Below are 21,842 nucleotides of genomic sequence, written 5' to 3'. Positions count from 1 at the left end.
CAAACCACCCCGTAAACAAAGTCTGCCTAGCAAACGCCGGGATGTGACGTCACCCCGTGGGTCAGGGGACCTTTACCTTTACTTCTCCTGAGCCCTTACTTGGATCAAGTTATCCCAATCTCACCAGATCTTGGAAGCTAAGGAGTGTCAGTCCTAGTTAGTATTTGGATGGGAGACCACCAAGGAATTCCAGGGTTGCTGCGCAGATACAGGCAATGGCAAACCACCTCTGAACGTCTCTTGCCTTGAAAACCCCACCAGGGTCGCCATAGGTTGTCTGTGATTTGGTGGCAATTTCCACCATCAGTATTCTTGGGGGTGTGACCCAAAATTCTACCTGAAAATGTTGCCTTATTGTCACTTTATGTAAAATGTGGGATCTGGATCCGTTTTCTGTAAGTTGTGTTTGACTGGCAGGGTTTCTTGGGCATAAGTGAGAAAGCTCTGTGCTTGTGTGGCTCCCCTGTGTAGCCTCCTAGGTGTGCTGAACAGGTAGCAAATGGTTGCAGGAAAGATTCTTTCCTGTTTCCAATTCATTGTGGGCCTTTACCCAGAGTTCTCTTGGGCCTAGATGGATTGCAGCAGGCAGATCTCTGCCGTGAGCCTCCTTCATCCAGGACGTATAGGCTGAGCAGGTGTGAGCTTGTCTTGCTTCCATCAGGCTAAAAAAGCCTGACTGGGAACAGATTGCTAGAATTAACGCTCTGTTAGCAGATTTTTCTCCTGGTCTCTGGAAGGAAATGACTCCCCAAACTGGAGCTGTTCCATCCCAGCTATTCCAGTTCGAGGCGAGGAGCTTCTCCTGAGTCACTCTTTGCTACCAGTGGGGAATCTTTTGGTGTGTCCCCGAGAGAGCTGTCCGCAGGGCTGCCCCAAGGTGTTTAGGTGCCTGAGGCAGAAAAGCCAATTGGCGCCTCTCTCTCCCCCACCCAGTTATTTAATGTGGGGCACAATCTGGCAGGGCTTTTGATGCTCCAGCCTCGCTGAAATGAATGATTAGTTCTCTTATCCAACACCTGCCTGTTTCAATGGAACTTGTGCTGGCGTACTTCTAGGGTTGCCGACCACCAGGTAGCAGCTGGAGATCTCCCACTGTTACAACTGATCTCCAGCCGACAGAGATCAGTTCACCTGGAGAAAACGGCCGATTTGGCAATTGGAATCTATGGCATTGAAGACCCTCCCCTAACCCCTCCCTCTTCAGGCTTCGCCCCAAAAGCCTCCCACCGGTGCCAAAGAGGCACCTGGCAGCCCTATGTACTTCCTATTGGTTGGATCAGACTGGTCTCTTTCCTATTCTGCGGTCCTTAATGGCATTCAAAATCTGCCTCCTGCAGTGGCTGTCTCACCTTGCCTCATGCTGGAGCCACCTCAAGCGAGTCAACCCCTCAGGACAGAGGCTGGATTATTTCCCAGATACTCAACGTCCTATAGCAAGAGAGACATAAAGCCCATGTGCAGAGTTGAAGGGGCGAAACTGAACATGTCGCGGCGTGTTTTGGCAAACAGGAGCAAATCTCAGAATGAAAGTTACTGGCTGGTTGCAGAGTGGAGTGTTTAAGGCCATCAGCTCTTCGGGCTGCTCTGAACCCTGCAAGGCTGGAGAGTTGTAGCTGTTTGTCTTAGTTGTCATTTCTGTGTTTAGTTTTCATCTTGCCAGAGTAGATAAAATGCTGAAGAATAAAGGGTTTCTTCATAGCGTAAAAATCTGGCTACTACAAGAAGGCACAAGTGCTGATTCACATTTCACATTCCTAAGTGTTTGTGTCCCCCGTGTACACATGAACACATGAAGTTGCCTTATACTGAATCAGACCCTTGGTCCATCCAAGTCAGTATTGTCTACTCAGACCGGCAGTGGCTCTCCAGGGTCTCAGGCAGGGGTCTTTCACATCACCTACTGCATGGTCCCTCTAATTGGAGATGCCGGGGATTGAACCTGGGACCTTCTGCATGCCAAGCAGATGCTCTGCCACTGAGCCACAGCCCCTCCCCATGTGAACATCACGGGCACCCCTTTTGATCAGAAAAGTTCTTAGGCCCTCACAGGCCCAGTTTGGCTCATGAGTGAAGTGCACCTGGAAAGGGGGTCAAGCCTCCCACCATGCCAATTTCCCCCAACCTGAAATAGCCCCAGGAGCTGCTGTTTGCCCCACTGGGGAAACCTGCGTGTACAAATAAGTTACATGTAAGTTTCCCCAGCATGGCGAATAGCTCCGTTGGGCCATTTCAGACAAGACGATGATGCGATGGGATGTATTGTGTGATTCAGCCCTCCCTATAAAGCAGTGGTTCCCAACCTTTTTTTGACCAGGGACTACTAGGACTTTTTTGTTCGATGCAGGGACCCCAAGGTTCAAAATAAAAATTCCGAGAATTTGAAAATAAACTTTAATCGTAACTGTTAGTTAAACATTAAACTTAGAATAATATTTGAATATGTATATTTTTATAATAGAGAACTTTTAATTGAAAATATTAATTTATTATGGGTTTATAACTTTGTTTCATGGACCTTAATTTAGTTCTCGCGGACCCCTGGGGGTCCACGGACCCCTGGTTGGGAACCAGTGCTATAAAGTCAAAGAACTGCTAGAGTTAACAGGTTGCTGAACTGCAGTTCATTAACAAATTCAGAAGCATTTCTCAAGGTCAGAATAGCAGTTCTGACTCTAAGAAGTAAAACCATTTGGGCTGTGGTCAGCTGTTCAATATCCATGCAATAAATCTAGCAAATATTGAACCATTTTGAAAAACTGCTGTTCCCATTTGGCACCCCAATGCACCTTTTGTTTCCACAATCCCTAAGAGTCCCCCTTTAAACCTGTTGGACATACTTTGGCTTCAAGAGGAATAGCATTGGGAGCAGCTTCAACGCTGGTGCTGCAAACACTCGAAGCTTTTTGGTTTCGATCACCACATTTTAATCATTTAAATTGTGTCATTCTCCATGGCATTGATGGATGTCACTGAGACCCACAGTATGACCACAATCACCCAGTTCTGCTGGTGTAGTGGTTAAGAGTGGTGGACTTTAATCTGGAGAATTGGGTTTGATTCCCCACTCCTCCACATGAGCAGTGGACTCTAATCTGGTGAACTGGGTTGGTTTCCCCACTCTTACACATGAAGCCAGCTGGATGACCTTGGGCTAGTCACAGTTCTCTCGGAGCTCTCTCAGCCCCACCTACCTCACAGTGTGTCTGTTGTGGGGAGGAGAGGGGAAGGTGATTGTAAGCCGGTTTGATTCTTCCTTAAGGGGTTAAGAAAGTCGGCATATAAAAACCTCCTCCTCCTCCTCCTTCTTCTTCTTCAAAATTACTTGTTTTGCCCAGTCACTCTTCCAAGCATACCTGCTGAATGGAAAGAGGCAAACCCAGGACAGTGACTCATGCAGAGGTATATTGAGCAGCCTCCTGTAAGGCCAGGTAATTCTACTGCATCTCTGTTATCGGATGAGGTGGAATGATCCAATTCCTGATAATGTAGAGATGCAGCAAGATTATGTGTCTCCAGTGGAGACTGATTGCCAGGAGACAAGGGGAGAGCAATGAATCATACAGGCTTCACTAGAGATGGGCACATTTAACTATTTTTCATGGCACATAATTTGAGAATTACTAATCTATGGGACAGGTTGCAGTGCTGTCGGTTTCTGAAATGCCAAAAAAAAAAAAAGTTTTCATTCTTCCTTGTTGTATAGAACCCTGAACTCACTTTTAAGAAAAAGCTAGCAAAATTACATCTTATTTAGTGTGCTTCTTTTTTAATTTAAAAAATTTATGGTACCTGCATGTTTGGAGGCTCACAACTTGTTAGTTCTCTGCTCTTTTTATAAGTTGTAATAATTAATTGGCTGAAGAGCAAGAGCTGAGCTGAAATGTGGGGAAATTCATATAGTCAAGGGGATTTATGAAACAGTTTATTTTCCCATTTCTCCTTACCAGGCTATCTGAGAACCCCAACATTCTGCACCCACCTTGTTATTTTTTGTTTATCCCTCCTCCCTGCCCACCTTACATTGTTCTTGGCTACATGAAGATTCTGGATTTGTGGCTCAAATTTCAGAGTTTTAACCACAATGTTCCAACCAATAGTTCTTATGATCATACCAAGGTATACCACATTATGCACCTGCGGTTAAGATCGAATAGACTCTATTGACCATGAAGAAGAACAGTTGGTTTCTATATGCTGACTTTCTCTACCACTTAAGGGAGAATCACACCGGCTTACAATCACCTTCCCCTCCCCACAACAGGCACCCTGTGAGGTAGGTGGGGCTGAGAGAGTGTGACTAGCCCAAGGTCACCAGCTGGCTTTATGTGTAGGAATGGAGAAACAAACCCAGTTCACCAGATTAGCCTCCGCCACTCATGTGGAGGAGTGGGGAATCAAACCCGGTTCTCCAGAGCCCATCGCCCCAAACCATCACTCTTAACCACTACACCATGCTGGCTCTCAATATAGTATTAGAGTTTCCTATATTTTCAGATTTAAGATTAAACTTAATTTTCCCATTTCTTGGAGCTGAATTTGATTCCCTGGATGAACAAATTTCTTAGTTATTTAGAGATATAGGAGAACAAGTTACTGTATAGGTGGCCAAATATTTGGTGGTGGTTATAGCGGAGCATATTTAAAGAGCCACCTGCCTGATTTGTTTTACCTGATTGCAAGCTCCTGTTCATGACAATGGTTGAAGGAACAGTGATTGGATTGGAGTCCTTACTATGCCGTAAAGTCTTCCAAATGTGTCGTGGCCATGAGCTGGCCAGTGCACATTTCCTAAAGCTTTGAAGTACCATGATGCTCTTGGTGGCGTTTCTACAATGAGCAAATGCAGCTGCCCTGCTGGAATCCCTTCACCACTTAAGATGGTTTGTACTGCAAGAACTAAAACATACACGTATGCACACACAAGGGACGAATGCTTATCTGTCTCTTACGTTCCCCAGGAGAGGTTTCTTTGCCGCGGCTTCAGATCTAATTGTTGATCAAGGAGGATGATGGTTTTGTGCCTTTTGGAACATCTCCTTGCATTTGCTACTTTAAAAAAAAATGCAATTGATGCCTGGATGGGTGGAGGCTGTTTCTGGGAGATTAACGGGCAGGGACCTTTTATCACAGGGAGAGGCGTCCTTGCTTCAAGGGTGGCGTAATGTTTAGGGCTGATAAAACTCTTGCTTTGCCTCTGCTCAGCTGTTCTGGGCGCAGTTGTTGGGTTAGCAGGGGAGGAGTCCGACCAGGGATTGCTTTCAGCAAAAGGGAGGGGCAGGCCCATTTCACACCATGTTCCATGGCGACTGTAGCTCTTTTCAGACATTCGGTGCCAACTGTGTATTCTCCATGCTCATACCGTTTTGGTGCATGTGAGCCAGATTTTGGAGGGAATGTGTTTATGCTGACCAAAGTTGTAGGCACATGGAAAATATGCAAACCCTTCCGTTCATACACAATGGCGACGACTACACATATTGGATTACACATAGCACTTGCTCCTGTTTTGTATGGTTGGAGTGCCAATATGGAACATCTACGAAAGGCTTACATTTGAATGGGAGGGGGAGCAGGGCAGAGGCTGCAGTCTGTCTGTGCCCCTGATGTGTATGCATGTTCATTTGAAGGCAAGGAATGGTCCCATGCACGTATGAAGATGTGCATGTAGTGTAGACACCTCTGTTCGCTGTTGGGAATCCTGAAAACGCATGATGCCCAGTTAGAGTGAGAGAGCACTATGTGCTTATAGGGCCTTTTTGCACATGTAAGTGCTGGGGGGGTGTATCCCTCTAGCCACTTTTTCAGTCTTCATGGAATGTTATGGGAATAGAGCTGCTAGTAAAACTGGCTCAAGGGTAATTTCCCAGTCATTGTGGATCAGGTTGCCAAAAGCCCATGAACTTAAAGACTGGGCTTCTGAGTGTGTGGTGAGTCCTTCTGCTGCCTGAGAAAGAAGCATTTTGAAGAAGAAAAAAGACCTCAGGATGCTGATCATATGCAGAGTACTTTCCTTCGTGAAGGGGATGTTTCCTCATCTATCTTGAGGAAGTTGCGATGTGGTATGAAATGTGGTGTTATGCCTGTCACCTTCAAACTGGTGGGGTTTGTGGATGCTATTGATGTATCTGGTTAGCCAGACATCACAAGTGCATACTAGAAGCCAGTAGCCAAAGATAAAGTTAGATAAAGTCAAGATATGCAACTTGCCCCAATCCTTTCCCTTCCCTCAGCTTTTTAGCCCTGTATGCTTCTTTAGGCTTGCATTGCTAGTATTATTTACAATGTTGGCTTCATTCTCCAGAGTATGGTGAGAGTTGCTTGCCACAATGTTAGCGCAATTAGCACAAAAGCCTAAAGCAATTGTAAAAGTCAATAAAAGCAGCACGATAAACATGTGATGAAACAATTCATCAAGAGGCAGTCAGCAAAAAGTTTTAAGCACAGTAAATGAGGGACCACAAAACAGTTAAATACCAACGCTTGGGCAAATGAGAGGTAGAGGTAGCAGAGGGGAGGGTGGAGGCATCCAGTAGTTTTTTAAAAATTCTATCTGGCTTTAATTTGTAATATTTTAACTGGGGTTTTGTGTTTTTTGGGTATGCCACCTTGAGCCAAAAGCAAAAGTGAGGGATAAATATTTATATTTAAAGCTGGACTAGCAAAGTTGTGCCCTCTTGGCTCCTGGCCTGTGTCCTGAAAACAGTTGCTAGAGCAACTTGCCTATAGCACGCAAACCCTCCTATAGCGCTGTGCAGCTTCTTCAGTTCCTCCTCTTTAATTAGCCCTTTCTTCCTTCAGTCCTCTGACCCTTTCTTCTGGCCTTTTCCTCCTGCAGCTGTTCTTCCTTCACATTTTTCTGCCCTTGCTCTGCTGTTCTTTCTGCATCCTCCAGCCTCACAGTTTCTGAACTTCCCTACATTGGGGGATCTTCTTGCGGTGCTCAGCCTGCCATTGCTTGAGGTTTTAATCTCAGCCGAACTGGCAACTTTCCTTTGCCTCACAGAAGTTGGACTGTAAGCTATTTAGTTTAGCTGGTCCTGTGATACCATTGTTCTGCGTAGGGTTGCCAACTTCCAGGTAATTGGCTAAAGCTCCTGTTATCACACAGTATTTCAACACGCAGCCACAAAAATTCCTTTTGTTATTTTTATAAATATTTTTCTTATGCTCACATAGGCAAGTACTTCCAGTTCACAGAATCATCATTATAAACAAAGTAACCTTGTAATATTACAACTAACACAAGCTTATCAAATAAGTATAAAGAGACAGGATTGAATTTTTGTTCATCAGAGTCACACAAGTCTCTACAGCAGTGGTTCCCAACCTTTTTTTGACCAGGGACCACTAGGACTTTTTTGTTCGGTGCAGGGACCCCAAGGTTCAAAATAAAAATTCCGGGAATTTGAAAATAAACTTTAATCATAACTGTTAGCTAAACATTAAACTTAGAATTATATTTGAATATATATATTTTATAATAGAGAACATTTAATTGAAAATATTAATTTATTATGGGTTTATAACTTTGTTTTGCGAACCTTAATTTAGTTCTCGCGGACCCCTGGTTGGGAACCAGTGCTCTACAGCAACACATTCACTTGCTGTGATCCTCTGTGTTGTATAAGCACTGGGCTCCTCCGTAGTCAGCTGATGGCGGCTGACCAATAATGTCTCTTTCTCTCTTTCTCAAGGCTGTATCATCGTCCGTGTGCAGCAAGCACCGTGGTAAAAATCACAGCCAGAAGTTATGTCAACAATATGACAAGCCACCGGTTTAAGCTTTGTTTCGCTGGTGATTGCTTCATCAGTTTATAAACAAAGGTTACTTTGTTTATAATGATGATTCTGTGAACTGGAAGTACTTGTCTATGTGAGCATAAGAAAAATATTTATAAAAATAACAAAAGGAAATTTTGTGGCTGCGTGTTGAAATACTGTGTGATAACAGGAGATTTAGCCAGCTATTATATGCAACACGCCCTTGCTTAATAACTTCCAGGTAATAGCAGAAGATCTCCTGCTATTACAACTCCAGCTGATAGAGATCAGTTCACCTGGAGAAAATGGCTGCTTTGGCAATTGGACTCTGTGGCATTGAAGTCCCTCCCCTCCTTAAACCCCGCCCTCTTCAGGCTCCAACCCAAAAACCTCCCGTTGATGGTGAAGAGGGACCTGGCAACCCTAGTTCTGTGGGCCAGAGAAAGTCCCTGGTGTGACAGGTTGCAGGACCCTCTGTTGTGCTCCACAATTGCACTGCTGCTAGATTATGACCCTGACTGTGTTCTAAGAAGTTGTATTCTGTGTACGTGTGTGTTTTTAAATCAAACTAAGCTTCCCTGAAGTGCTCCAGCATTGGTGTCAATCTGTAGTTGGGAAGTTTGTGCTTAAGGAAATGGCTCTTTGCTGGCTGCCTGGCTCATTTGGAAATTCATTTTTTTCCATTAATGTTGCTAAAAGTGCGAGTTCTGGCTCCAGATGAAATAGCCAGAAACAAATATATGAAGCCTTCTGTTGGCAGGCAGGGAGAAGTTTGAAAGGGAGCCAGGAGGAGGTAAGGGAAAGGCCCCAGCAGTTTCATCTTTCCATATTCATTGGAAACTAAAAGCGTACCTCGTAGACGTTCCACTTCATTATGCTCTTGGGTTGGAAATAGCAAAGGAGCCCCTACAGGTAGATCGTCACACCTGATGGCTACACAACCATGTTCTTACAGATCAAATTAAGAGGTTTGGACATCTTTATGGAGTTTTATGGTCTGTTGCTAGCTATTAGACTTGACAATTGGGGGCAACGACTTGCAGCAGGCATCTCATTTCGCCCTATATCCACCTCCCCTACTATTTCTTCTTCCCCACCCTGGCAGTCCCCATAGCTGCCTTCTTTTTTCAGCTTCCTTCTCTCCTATCCACCTACCAACCAACCTACTGTAGCTACTCCCCCAATTTTAATGCCTGATTTTTTTTTTAGATTGCATAGTTCTATGCAAAGATGGAACTTCAGGTTTGTAAAGAAATCCCTCCGACTGTTCCTATTAATCCACATTTTATGGTCCATGTCAGAATTAGACATATAACTCTGAATGGGACTCCAGCATTCAGCAGCTGAGGGATGTTGCCACTGGGTCATGCTTGTGGCTTTCCCTGTGGCCCTAGAATGGACAACTGTTGGAAACCAGCTGGGTTGGTTGGTCATTGGTCTGATCCAATATGGCTACTCTGATGTTCATAACAGCATGTACATGCAGGGGGGGGGGAACTGCCTCTGTTTGTCCATGTGGGTGATTGACATGCAGAGCGTACTTTCATTCTTTCGGGACTTGAGCGCATGAAGTTGCCTTCTATTGAGTGAAACCATTTGCATGCCTAGCTCAGAATTGTGTAGTTAGACTAGCAGTTGGCTTGGCTCTCCAGGGTCTCAGAAGATAAAGTTTTACCTAACATCTCTTATCCAAGACCAGGCTTAATCAGAGGTGCCAGGGATAGACCTGTTATGGCGATGAACAGTATTCTGGTTTGCTGGTTTTTGCAGGCCGCCAGTACTGCTTCCACCAAATGTGAGCTGAGAAGTTCCTAGTTCAAATCTTGCCTCTTCCATGAAGCCTCTTCCATGAAGCCACTAGGCCCTTATGCCTCAGTCTTCCTAGCTGCACAATGGGATTTGTAATACCAAACTGCCTCAAAGGGGTTTTGTAATGATTGCTGTATCTGAAGCACTTGGACTATTTGAAATCCTTGGAGAGAGGATATTATTCTTGGCCTCTGTGATATATAGTGTTGCAGAATCCAGCTTCTCTTGTTTGCATGATTTGGGCACACTGGGGCAGAATTTTGAGATTTATATATATTACGAAGAAGCAAAAAAAGCCATCGTTTTGTCGGGTTTTTGCTTTGCATGCAAAAATCCCTGAGTAAAAATCCCTGGCACCTCTATATTTATTTAAAAGACTTTAATAATAATAATCAATGTTGTATATCATGCTTTCAAGCGTTCAAAGAGCTTTGCCTTTATTAACTTGTAATCCTCACAACAACCCTGTGAAGTAGGTCAGTATTATTACAGTCAATTGTATACTGAAGATGGGTGGGATGTAGATAGTGGCTTGCATAAGGCCCCCAAGTGAGATTTAAAGGAGGGACTTCCTGATTCATAGCTCTCGTAGCTGCTACACTATGTTGTTTTTAGACTGCTGTTCAATAAGAAGAATTTACAAAAGTGGTGAGAAACAAGCAAAAAAAAATATTTGGGAAGAGCCACACTGCCAGTTAGAGGAGGCTCACTGGACCTGGTGCAAGGCTTCTTCACATGTTCACAGCCCTGAATGTAATTCCTGCTACTGCTTTGAAAAATTAATTACATCTAAGTACTTGTAACTGCATTTGCTTGTGTCTATCTCTTCTTGCGTTTTTGCATTTCCTAAGCCTTTCTCTTCCCCCCATCCCTGCTAAAGCTGAGATGGTAAATTCCTTAGGGGCTGGGATCTGACTCTTCCTTTTGCTTTTGCTACCTAAATAGTGCTGAGTGCATTTAATGATGCCTTGTCTGATCTGGCACCAGATTGTGACTGGATCAGGCTTCATGCCGATGAGAAATAAACAGCAGCAGAGGATCGAGCACTTGTAGGGGTGGTTCAGGTTTTTAGAAGCCGGGGAGAGGAAATAAAGCAGCGCAAACTCACCTCAGGGAAACAACCTGCGAAGCAGGAAGCAGAATAAACAAAAAATCTTGGCCAGCGATGATGGGATGGAACTTTGCAATGCGACACGGCGCTGTGGTATGTTGAGAGCGGCTGGTGCAGAGCTGCGGCTTTGCCATTAGAGGGAAGTGTTGAATTTTGTTGGTCCTGGGAAAATTGCGTGGAGTTACAACAGAATGCTAAGATGAGGATCTGCTTCTGCACAGCAAAGAGCACCGCTTGGTCCATAACAGAGCCGCCAGCTTATTGTCTCTGAACAGAGAATGGGGTTGTGATAACTTGTCTATGAGGCCAGCTGTGGCCAGTTGAGCAATTTTACTGAGGTTGATCATTTCCACGTTGTGTGTGTGTGTGGGGTATTGGCAGAAGCTGTGCTAGGGTTGCCAGGACCCTGTTTGCCACCGGTGGGAGGTTTTTGGGGTGGAGTCTGAGGAGGGTGGGGTTTGGGAGGGGAGGGACTTCAATGCCATAGAATCCAATTGCCAAAGTGGCCATTTTCTCCAGGTGAACTGGAGATCAGTTGTAATAGCAGGAGATCTCCAGCTAGTACCTGGAGGTTGGCAACCCTAACCTTTGTGTTTCCCAGAAAAGGGAACTCCCAGCACACAGGGCAGGCTGGCTTGTTTGTCTTAAAAGGGAAGGTTGCCAACCTCCAGGTGGGGCCTGGAGAGTTCCTAGAATTACAACTGATCTCCAGACTATAGAGATTAGTTCCCTTAGAGAAATCGGCTTCCTTGGAGGGTGGACTCTATGGCATGATACCCTGCTGAGGTCCCTCCCCTCTCCAAACCCCGGCCTCCCCAGGATCCACCCCTAAATCTCCCGGAATTTTCTAACCCAGAGTTGGCTACCCTAATGCAGGGCCAGTTCTCTGCAAACATGGCAAATCCTTGAAGCTATGGCAGTGCTGCTGGGACGACAATGTGGGAGAAGGTGTTGGGCATGACTGAGGCTTGTCATTGCCACCCAAACCGGCCCAGCCATCAGCTGGGACTCCTAAGCAACCCCTGATGCTGGCAGCGCCTGCCAGTGGGGCTCAGTTTGCTCCCAATGTATCTGGCTAAGTACCACCTTCTACACACAACCCCACTCTTCGTTTGCTGACACACCAACAACATTACAGGTAGATATTTCCTCCCCCCCAGCACTCAGACCAGAAAGATTGCTAATCATTGGTGTAAGGGTAGAAGAAACGGTCAAACTATAGAAAAAACTGAGCATTCCATGGCCTTTTATGCAAGGCTGTTTCCATCGCTGTCACACACACACCCCCAACTACTTTGGGGCTTTGTTTCCATTACGCGCATTTTCTCCGACCTTTAGAAATGCCACGCTCTCCCCTTGCATTTCCCCTGCATTTTCTGGATGCAGTTTTAGCCTGAGTTTAAAGTCTGCCTCGAATCCAAATTGAAAGCTGGTCCTGTGCATACCTGTCAATTCAGGTTTTTCTCCCCACAACCATTCTCCCTCCCACTTGTCTTTCCCCCTCATCCAAGCCCTCACCTCAAAGCCATCTTTTGTTTGCTAGTGCAGGACTAGCAAGAGAACACTGGAATATTATGAGGCTACTTATTTGGTCAGTTTCACAGCGAGTGTTGGTCAGTTTCAGACTTTGGCTGGATCAAAAAGAGCCAGGCTGATTTGCCACCCTCCCCTTATACATGTCCTCCTTAAGATAGGCATGAAAGCCTTTTTTGTTGTTGTTGCAAGTGCAGGACTAGTGATGTAATGCTGGAATAATCACAAATGGCCTATGTGGCTGCTTATTTCTCCAGTCTCTATTTAACGTCCTCTTCATCCGCTCCCCCCAGAAGGGGGGCTACCCAGTTACTCGGCTCAGTTAAAAGGAAATAATCCCACTTTGGGGCTGGTAACATATTTAAAAAACTCTACAGCCAATTACAAAGCAGTATTTGCAGGGGGTGTCTCACTTGCAAATGCCTTTCCCCCACCTTTCCATCGTGAGATAGCTCTGTTGTTAGAGCGCCATACAGGATCAAAAAAAAGGGGGTGACAAGCCATGTAACGACGCCGACATCAGTGACCACTCACCCCTTGGTTCAGACACTCCACATTTTCACTGGTGCATACAGAAATTTACTCTGGAATGCATACAGAAATACTCTGGGAATTTATTTGGGGAGAAAAGCCCCTGTGCAGAGTGATTTGAGAATTCGACTGCAAATACTGTGTATTGAGAGAGCAGCGTATCCAATGGGAAAAAACCCGTGCATAAAAGGCCTAACGTTCGGAGCTCTCAAGTGCTTTCCCTTGTAAATAGCAGCTGTGCGGGGATCCAACCCAGATTAGGACTGTAGCCTCGGGGGGAGTTAATTCTTTCCCTCTCACATCATTTTCTCCCCACCCCCTCTGTGCACCATTGTCTCCTGTGGGTGAGCATTCCCGAAATTAGCAAACTCTTTGAAGCCCTTCTCAACTGCAGTCTCCATTTGACAAGGGTCACACAATTCTGGGGGTCTGTCATCTTTGAGGTGTGCGGTTGGTGCTGTAGTTCAAAACAGGAGAGGTGATGAGCATTCCCAGTGCGGTGCTCAGCGTCTTGAAGCTGATAAATGTGTCTGCCTTATGAAAGAGGGTGTAATTCTCAGGAACCGTCCCTTATCGGCCCAGTACAGAGTTCTTAGGGAGGGGTGGGGATGCCAGACACTGGTCTGAGCTAAAAGTAGGCAGGCATCTTGAGATCCTTTACTTTTTGCAACATCTGTGCACTCCGATAAATCCATTTTTGTTTTATTTGGGGGTTTTTAAGCTTCCCTATTTCAAATACTTGAGGAACGTGAAATACAGAAGTAGTAGTTGTTACAGGTTTTTCAGAACTGGAAGCGCTGGGTGTTTTGTGACTTTTGCTTCAGTCATGGCTGTTTGGGATCCAGAGACCTTATGCCCCTCCATGAAATTTCTCTTGGATGAAGGCCAGTCTAAGGCATTTTGGTACCTGAGGTGGAAAATCAAATTGCTTTTACTAAGTCATGGGGCACAATTCACGGGGAAGTTCATTAAAAATGAGCAGTGATATTTTGTTTCGATTAAATTTAGAGTGGAATTTCATTTTGATTAATGAAAATCATTTAAATCACACAGCCGGTGCGGAGTGGCGGTTAGAGTGTTGGGCCAGGATCTGGGAGACCCAGGTTTGAATCCCCACTCGGCCATGGAAGCTTGCTGGGTGACCTTGGCCAGTTACTGTCTCTCAACCTAAACTACCTCACAAGGTTGATGTGAGAATAAAATGGAGGAATGGAGAACAGTAGGGCAAGTTGTTCAGGGTCCCTTCTGGGGAGAAAAGCAGGGTATAAATATTGAAATAAATGAATACATAATTTTTGCTAGACTTCTATCCTACCCTTTCTCTGGAAAGCTGATGGTATGTGGTTCCCATCTCCATTTTTATGTTTGTAACAGCCTTCTGAGGTAAGTGACTGGCCCAGGGTCACACAGTAAATTTCTTGGCTGATTTGAGATTTGAATCTGGGCAAAAACGCATGGTCACTTTAGCCTCCTTTATTCCCTGTTTCAGCCAGGATTCAGCCAGGATCGAACGCATGCATTTCGCCGAAAGTGCTTTCAATCCTGGCTGAAACAGGGAATAAAAGCAACCATGCGTTTTCGCCCTGACTCTCCCTATTCCTTATTCTAAATGTTGCACACAGTACCTATACCAGCCTTTGCAGTACATGCCATAAGGTAACCTTGTGTTTTTTAAATTATCCTGTGGTGAATCATTTTTCAGTTATCTTCCTCACAAGAACTGACTCATGTTTGAGAGGCCTACACACATTTAGCTCCTACAGAGTACAATATGTTTGTCATGCCCCTATTTTGAAGCTTGTTGGACAATTCACAAAACTTTGGTTCTATGTGGATTTCATTTTGGGGTAATCGGGAAAATATTCTTTTGTGGTGGTACAAAAATGGATGTCCTTAGATGAGTGGCTGGGGAGCAAATCCCAAGGGTTGCCAGCTCCGGGTTGGGAAATACCTGGAGATTTTTGGGGAGGAACCTGAGGAACGCTGGGTTTGGGGACGGGAAGGACTACAATGGGGTATAATGCCATAGTGTCCACCTTCCAAAGTGGCCATTTTCTCCAGGTGGACTGATCTCTGTTGCCTGGAGATCAGTTGTAATAGCGGGAGATCACCAACCCTAGTCCTGACTGACATACTAACTATGGTCTGCATTTTCCCTGGGGATATCCCCAGCTCATGGGGAGAGTTGAGTTTCTGAAGTTCTGCGTCTCCCAGGCATGCTAAGGCCCAGTTTGAATCAGGACCATGGCATGTGCCTTCCCCCCAGAACAATCTCCCTGATCTGAAGTGGCCTGGGAGGTGCTATTTGCCCAATTGTAGAAATGTGATATGTACCGTAGATCATAGTACATATGCAGCCCCCAACCGGGCAACTTCTGAAGCTATTTCAGGTCAAGAAAATAGTGTGTGAAGAGCACAGAACTTCAGAACACACCTCTCCACCTGACTGGAGACAACTCCAGGACAGGGGAAATGTATCCTGCAGTACAGGTAGTAGAAAAGGGCAAGAGTCCAGTAGCACCTTAAAGACTAACAAAAATATTTTCTGGCAGGGTATGAGCTTTCGTGAGCCACAGCTCACTTCTTCAGATACAGCTAAAATGTGAATCCACCTGTCTTTAAGTAGAGGAGAGTGAATTCAGACAAGCATTAGTATGTAAATGTTAACAGTATGTAAATGTGAATAGCAGGCGTGATGGGATGAGGTGTGGTATGCAGAAGAGTCTGTGATGTCCAGGGGAGAGATGGGTGTGAAGAAATCAGCATTGGTAATGAGCCATGAATGCAAAGTACAGTCCTTGCTTTGGCCTCCATCTTTGTACTCAACATTTACACAGCACTTTCTGAGGGTTCAGACTAGTGCTGCACATGCATTAGCTCAGTAACTGTTATGAAGCTACTCTGTAAATAGCTTTGCTGTTTCAATTATTTGCTTATAATTGAATTTTCTAGGAACATGACTATCCAGTAGGACAAGGGGAAATTAAGAGAAGAGCCCGTGGAGGGAAAGGGTCGTTCATAGGGCCAACAGCATGTGATTTTGAAGTCTATGGTTAGAGTTCATCCTAAAAACTGCCACAAGAGGGGTCCTGTGTGGATCATGGTTGTGGCACCGATATAAAGGTCTAAAACGCATGGTCAGTTAGCCCAGCTCCATGTGAATAGCAGGCGTGATGGGATTAGGTGTGGTCTGCAGAAGAGTCTGTGATGTCCAGGGGAGAGATGGGTGTGGAGAAATCAGCATTGGTAATGAGCCATGAATGCAAGGTACAGTCCTTGCTTTGGCCCCCATCTTCATACTCAACATTTACACAGCCTTTATCAGTCAATTCGAAAGGACCAATCACCAGGAGCTGGGGTGGGGTGGGGGTTACTCAGCAGGAACCCGCATTTTCTGTTTACATGGATTTGCACATAATTTAGTCCCTGCTCATTCCAGGTAATGTGGGTTCATTTGATCCTGGGTGGAACGGGGATGGAACGGGGCTAAGTGACCATGAGTTTTAGACCAAAGAGTGGGTGGGGAGTCTTACCATACTCCTAGTTGGAAATGCCCCCACGCTAGGGCCTACTCCTAGGAAGTGGAGAAAAGCAGGGATAATATGGATACGTCTCCCCCCCCCCTTTCTGGGTTTAGAGCAGTCAGGATAGGTGGGAATCTTTGGCTAAGCTGTTGTATTCATGTGGGGAAGCGAACCTTCCCATTAGCCCTGATCCCACTGTAGCCATGTTTAGGGCCAAATTCCAGCTTGCACTTTACCTGTCTCATTTTTGTCTGGTCTTTACGGTGCGATGGTGCGTCCCACACTCCAGAGTCCAAGCAGTGCGACATACATTTTGTCACATGTCTCTCTGCAGCCAACACAGTAAAATTATCTTTGCTGCTTGGCAAAATGAGTTAAGGCTGCCAACTCTGGGTTGGGAATTTCCTGGAGATTTGGGGGTGCGGAGCCTGTGGATGGTGGGGTGTGGGAAGGGGAGGGACTTCAGCAAGGTATAATGCCACAAAGACCAACTTCCATGGTAGCCATTTTCTCTAGGGGAACTGATCTCTGTTATCTGGAGGCCAGTTGTAATTCCAGGGAATTTCCAGCCACCATCTAGAGGTTGGCAACCCTATGAGTGTGTGTGGGACAGGGAAGGAAGAGAACTTTCCTTGGGATGGTCTGGTTATCTGTATAAACTCTGAGTTTCTTTAGTGCCTCAAGAAAGGATGCCTGCCCTTTCCCCTTTTGAGGCTTAATAGCCCCCAGGGAGGTGTTGATTGATGCAGTCAGTGGGGAAGGGGCATTGTAGAAAGCTTAAAACCTCTTCTCCTCTCCTCCCTGATCTGAATTGGGGACTTCCACTGAAAAACTGTGGGAAAGGTCTTGTTTGACCCTCTTGTTTGGACCTCTGGAGCAGGTGTTCCTCACAGGTTGAAGCAACAACAGTACAGGGGCAAGCAGAAGCAGAACTGTGCCATCTACAGACTGCTTGAAGGCTGCCACTCTCTATGAAGGAAGGCATCCCAAGGAGCCATTCATGGAAGCAATCAACCTTTGGCTGAAAACTTGGATCCAGGAGATTAATAGGGTTGCCAACTTCCATGTACTAGCTGGAGATCTCCTGCTGTTACAACTGTTCTCCAGCCGATAGAGATCAGTTCACCTGGAGAAAATGGCCGCTTTGACAATTGGACTCTGTGGCATTGAAGTCCCTCCCCTCCCCAAACCCTGCCCTCCTCAGGCTCTGCCCCAAAAACCTCCCGCCTGTGGTGAAGAGGGACCTGGCAACCCTAGAAATGAAGCAATGGGGTGGAGCAGAGGCAGAGCTTGGCACAGTATGAGAGGAATCTAGCAGGTCATGGGGCAAAGCCTGGGAAATTCTGAGAGCATCTGGTCCTGATCCCAATAGTATCCTGAGCCATGTAGACTCTTTCTCTGAACTGTGTCAGCAGTTTTAAAAAATTCCTTAGAAGACTCTTTTTCTTCTTGACATTAGTCCGTGAGTAGCTAATGTTGTGCCTTGGGTACTGCAAGAGCCCAATCTATTTTGCTCACAAAGTCTAGGAGCAAAAGCCATCCTTCAAATTGGCCAGCATTCAAAATTGAGGAGAGGAGCTTAGAAGCAAAAAAGAAGAAGACCCGCAGTGAAGACAGATTCACTATGAACAAGGGAATTCGCAATGATTGCTTCTGCTGCAGTGTGAGCCTAGCTTTGCAATTTGAATGATGGATGGACATATCAACAAATCGGATGCTGGCTTAGATATCAGCATGGCCCTTCCTCTCCATGATTCAGATGTATGTGTTGTCTGTTTTTAAAAATAAAAAGAGGCACATGTATATTTATGTGGTCATGCATCAGAATAATAATGATCGTGATTATTAATACAGGTAACTTTTAAAAAGTGTAAAACTGCTTTGAGGATTTGTGGTGTGGTATGTGGGTGACATCATGGGTGCCTGAAAACTGGGCAGTCCATGCTGACTTTTGCTGCAGGCTGGCAGAACCGGTTCCTAGCCTGGAGGAAAAAGCCTGTTTGAGCAAAGTCAGGGGATTTCTAAATCAACCCCTAATCAGTATTAGGTCTTTTCCCAACCTCAGATCAGTGAATGTTTTTGGTGTGCTTCACAGTTTATTTTAGAGTACAGTGATTAAAGTATTTGGTCGTTCACTCCTGTCTTTGGCTTTGTGATGGCTAAGAAAACTCTCCATCGTAGTGCAGAACACTGAGGCTGGAAACAAACAAGAGAACACAGGCTGAGAGAAGTTTGCTTTTCATGGTGTATGATACATGCCTTTTGTTGCCAACGTCCAGGTGGGGCCAGCAGATCTCCCAGAATTACAGCTTATCTCCAGGCTACAGAGATCAGTTCCCCTTACAGTTGCCGGGTCCCACTTCGCCATTGGCGGGAGGTTTTGGGGGTGGAGCTTGAGGAGGGCGGGGTTTGGGGAGGGGAAGGACTTCAAGGCTATAGAGTCCAATTGCCAAAGCAGGTGAACTGATCTCTATCGGCTGGAGATCAGTTGCAATAGCAGGAGATCTCCAGCTAGTACCTGGTGGTTGGCAACTCTAGTTCCCCTGCTGAAAATGGCTGCTTTGGAGGGTTGACTTATGGGATTATGGCCTGCTGAGGTCCATCCCCTCCGCAAACCCCACCCTCTCCAGGCCCAAATCCCCATGAATTTATTTTTTAATTTAATTTAAATCTTATATTCTGCCCTCCCAGGCAAAAGTCGAGCCCAGTTAGCAAATCTACTCTTGTCTCTCTGGTACCTCTCCTTGCACAGGTTTAGTAGGCTTTTAAAGCAATAAAAAAATTGCAAAGCCCTGATAATCAGACCACAAAGTCAGGTGAGCATACACCTCATGAGTAGCAATCCTTCTTTCATACCATTTTCAGTTCTCTGCAAAAGCCGTTGTCTCCAGCCAACTTTTACTTCTTTGTCCCCAGCAGACAAAATTATTCATTTATTCCAATCTTTATTGTGCCTAACTCCTCACTAATTCTCCTTCTGTAAAAAGGGCCTATTCTCCTATCCCAGAAATGTTAAGTTTTCTGAACTTCCATTCAAGGACTTAACCTAAAGATGCTTTTCCTTTTCCTTAGATTTAACAGCATTGGCTATTCATCTATAGCCATTGGCTATTTAATTTTTCCTTGACACTATAAAGAGAAAAGTTGTCACTGCCACATCTCTCACGCAATTGACTGATCTACTTGACAGCAGATAACACAGTATCTGCTTCTCAGAAAGTGTCTTTAGCTGTTTTAACCAGGAAGTGATATATTTATTTCATGCAATATTATTTTATGGACATGCTAAAACAATGTGGGCTAGGGAGCCTACTTGATCTGGACAAAATGGGCACTTTCGTTCTTCTGCGATAATTTTATTGTATCGCCCTTGTGTCTCGGCTGAGTCTAAGGCATTTCATCTCTCCAATAAGAACGGTTGTCTAAATTTATGGATTTCTGACCAGCGGAAATAGTCTGGCAAGGAGAAAGTTCTGTTAAAGCTTCTTTTGAGAATCCAGACGCTCTTGCCTTTGGATAATCCATAGCTGCATGATTGTTACATGTCCTCCACCAATTCTAATACGCTGTTTAAGGACGTTGCTGTCTCTGAGCCTTTGACTTTATGTCTGTGACCAGTCCCAAGTTGTACAGCTGTGTGGCGTTAATACTATGGTCTGTTCTGGAATTTCTTGATATGGAGAGGCTCTGCAATGTAGTCTTGGGCCATGCTGACTTTAAGATAGTTTCAGCAGGTAGCCTTGTTGGTCTTCAGTAGAGCAGCTCGATTCAAATCCAGTAGCACCTTAGAGACCAACAGGATTTTGGGGGTACGAGCTTTCAACGGTCAAAGTTCTCTTCATTAGGTATCTGATGAAGGGAGCTTTGACTCTCGAAAGCTTATACCCCCAAAATCTTGCGTGGTCTCTAAGGTGCTACTGGATTCGAATCTAACTGATCTTAAGAGGCGCTCCTGTTTTTCTACCAACTTGTTTTTATTTATTTTTTACAGTGAGGAGGAACAGAAGAGGAAGCGGGCAGGAGGGATGAGCAGTGCAGTTTCACCCCCAAAGGCTAGCCCCATAGTGAAGCTGCAATCTCAGGCAGTGAATCTGGGGGCGTAGCATAGTGGGGGGAGAGATGCTTGAGCAGTTAGACCCGATCCACTGGAAACTTCTCCTGCACAAATGAATGGCATTGCACTTGAACAGCTCCTATTAATTGCAAGGAATTTGAGCAGGAGAACTTCCCCCGATCGCTCTTTAGCAGTTAATTAGTACTAAGAGTGACGCTGCTGGGGCCGTTTCCTTCCTTGGGCAGCCAAATGCCTTGGACCCGTTTGCTCCTGGCTGGGGTGCCAGCTGCTTCCCCGTTCTCCCATTCCCCGTGTGGCACTGGCACTGGAAGCTATGACCCATACTGCCATGGGTTGGCAGCCAGCAGCTTGTTGCTGGGAGGCAGGCAGCTATTAAATATCCCCGCCTGACATAATAGTGGGGAGAGGAAAGAAGGAACATATTCCATTAGCATCTGGCTTACCCTGCAGAGGCTGCACTGGCGAGAGGAAGGGAGTCTGTATTTTTAGACAGGATGCAATGCAACTTTTTGGCTCACCCAAAGGTGGGGAATAGCGAAGGCAGGAAGGGGAGAGAAGGAAATCGGGCTCGGGTTTCGGCTCGAGCGCTGGGCTATGGCAGCACTACGGCGCAAGTCCGGTCCAGACTCTGTTGTGAGTATACGACCCCCTTCTGCTTCGCCCGGAATCTCTTCTCTGCTTTTCACTCTTCTCGCTAGCCTCCCCTGCCTCCCTAATAGCTCTGCTCTGTCCTGGAAAGCACCTTACTGCTAGAACCTGGCAGTGATAGTATTTCAGCCTGTGTTGTTCAGGGTGTGTGTGCGTGCGCGCGCGCGCATGTGTTTACATGGAGTTGTTTTATGGGAGTCTCTCTCTTTTTGACATGTGGATAGGTGGACGTGCCAGCAACTCTTCCTTTGGAGTTGCTTATTTTCTGCAGCAGATAAACTGCCTCTTGGGTCTTACTGTTTGCTGAGCCACAAAACAGGGCTTGAAAGTTCAGAGCTGTGATGGGAGGGGGGATGTCTTGGCTGCTGATAGACAATAGCTTAGCAAGCTGAACGCTGCACAATGTCTGTCTTGTGAGCTCCGAAATCCATTTCCACACCAGGGTCTCCGGCTGTTCGTTTCCCCAAGAGTTCAGAGAGACAAACACTAGAGTCATTCTGCTGCCTCCACCATCACCACTCTGTGGGAAACTATGCTTACTGCTCTGGACAGAAACCCCGGGGCCGCTTGCAGCAGCTGTTTGTGGAACCCTGAGCAAACACATGTGGCCGGCATTGTCAAATGGGGCCACGTCATGCTGGCCCCTGCTGGCTGAACTGCAAACAAAAGCGAGGATTGAGGATGATCTGGGTGGGGGTGAGGGGAGCAGGGCAGAGCTGGGTAGGAGACCTGAGGTCACAGGGACTCCAATATCGAGTGAACTTGGAATCTTTTCCTCTGGAGCACATGGAAGGATTAATGCAAAACCCACCTGTGGTCTGGCAGTCTTAGACTTGTGGCTTGTTGTGTA

General features: G+C 45.8%; 1 protein-coding gene across 4 annotated transcripts in view; it reads left to right on the top strand.

Moving 5' to 3' along the window:
- Nucleotides 1-21,842, top strand: part of ANK1 (ankyrin 1) — a 188,879-nt gene that overhangs the window by 57,307 nt on the left and 109,730 nt on the right. The window lies entirely within an intron of this gene.

This window comes from Euleptes europaea, chromosome 14 (genome assembly GCF_029931775.1).
Source record: "Euleptes europaea isolate rEulEur1 chromosome 14, rEulEur1.hap1, whole genome shotgun sequence".
Taxonomy (NCBI): Eukaryota; Metazoa; Chordata; class Lepidosauria; order Squamata; family Sphaerodactylidae; genus Euleptes; species Euleptes europaea.
Note: the sequence above shows the minus strand (reverse complement) of the source record. Positions and strands in the feature narration are given on the sequence as shown.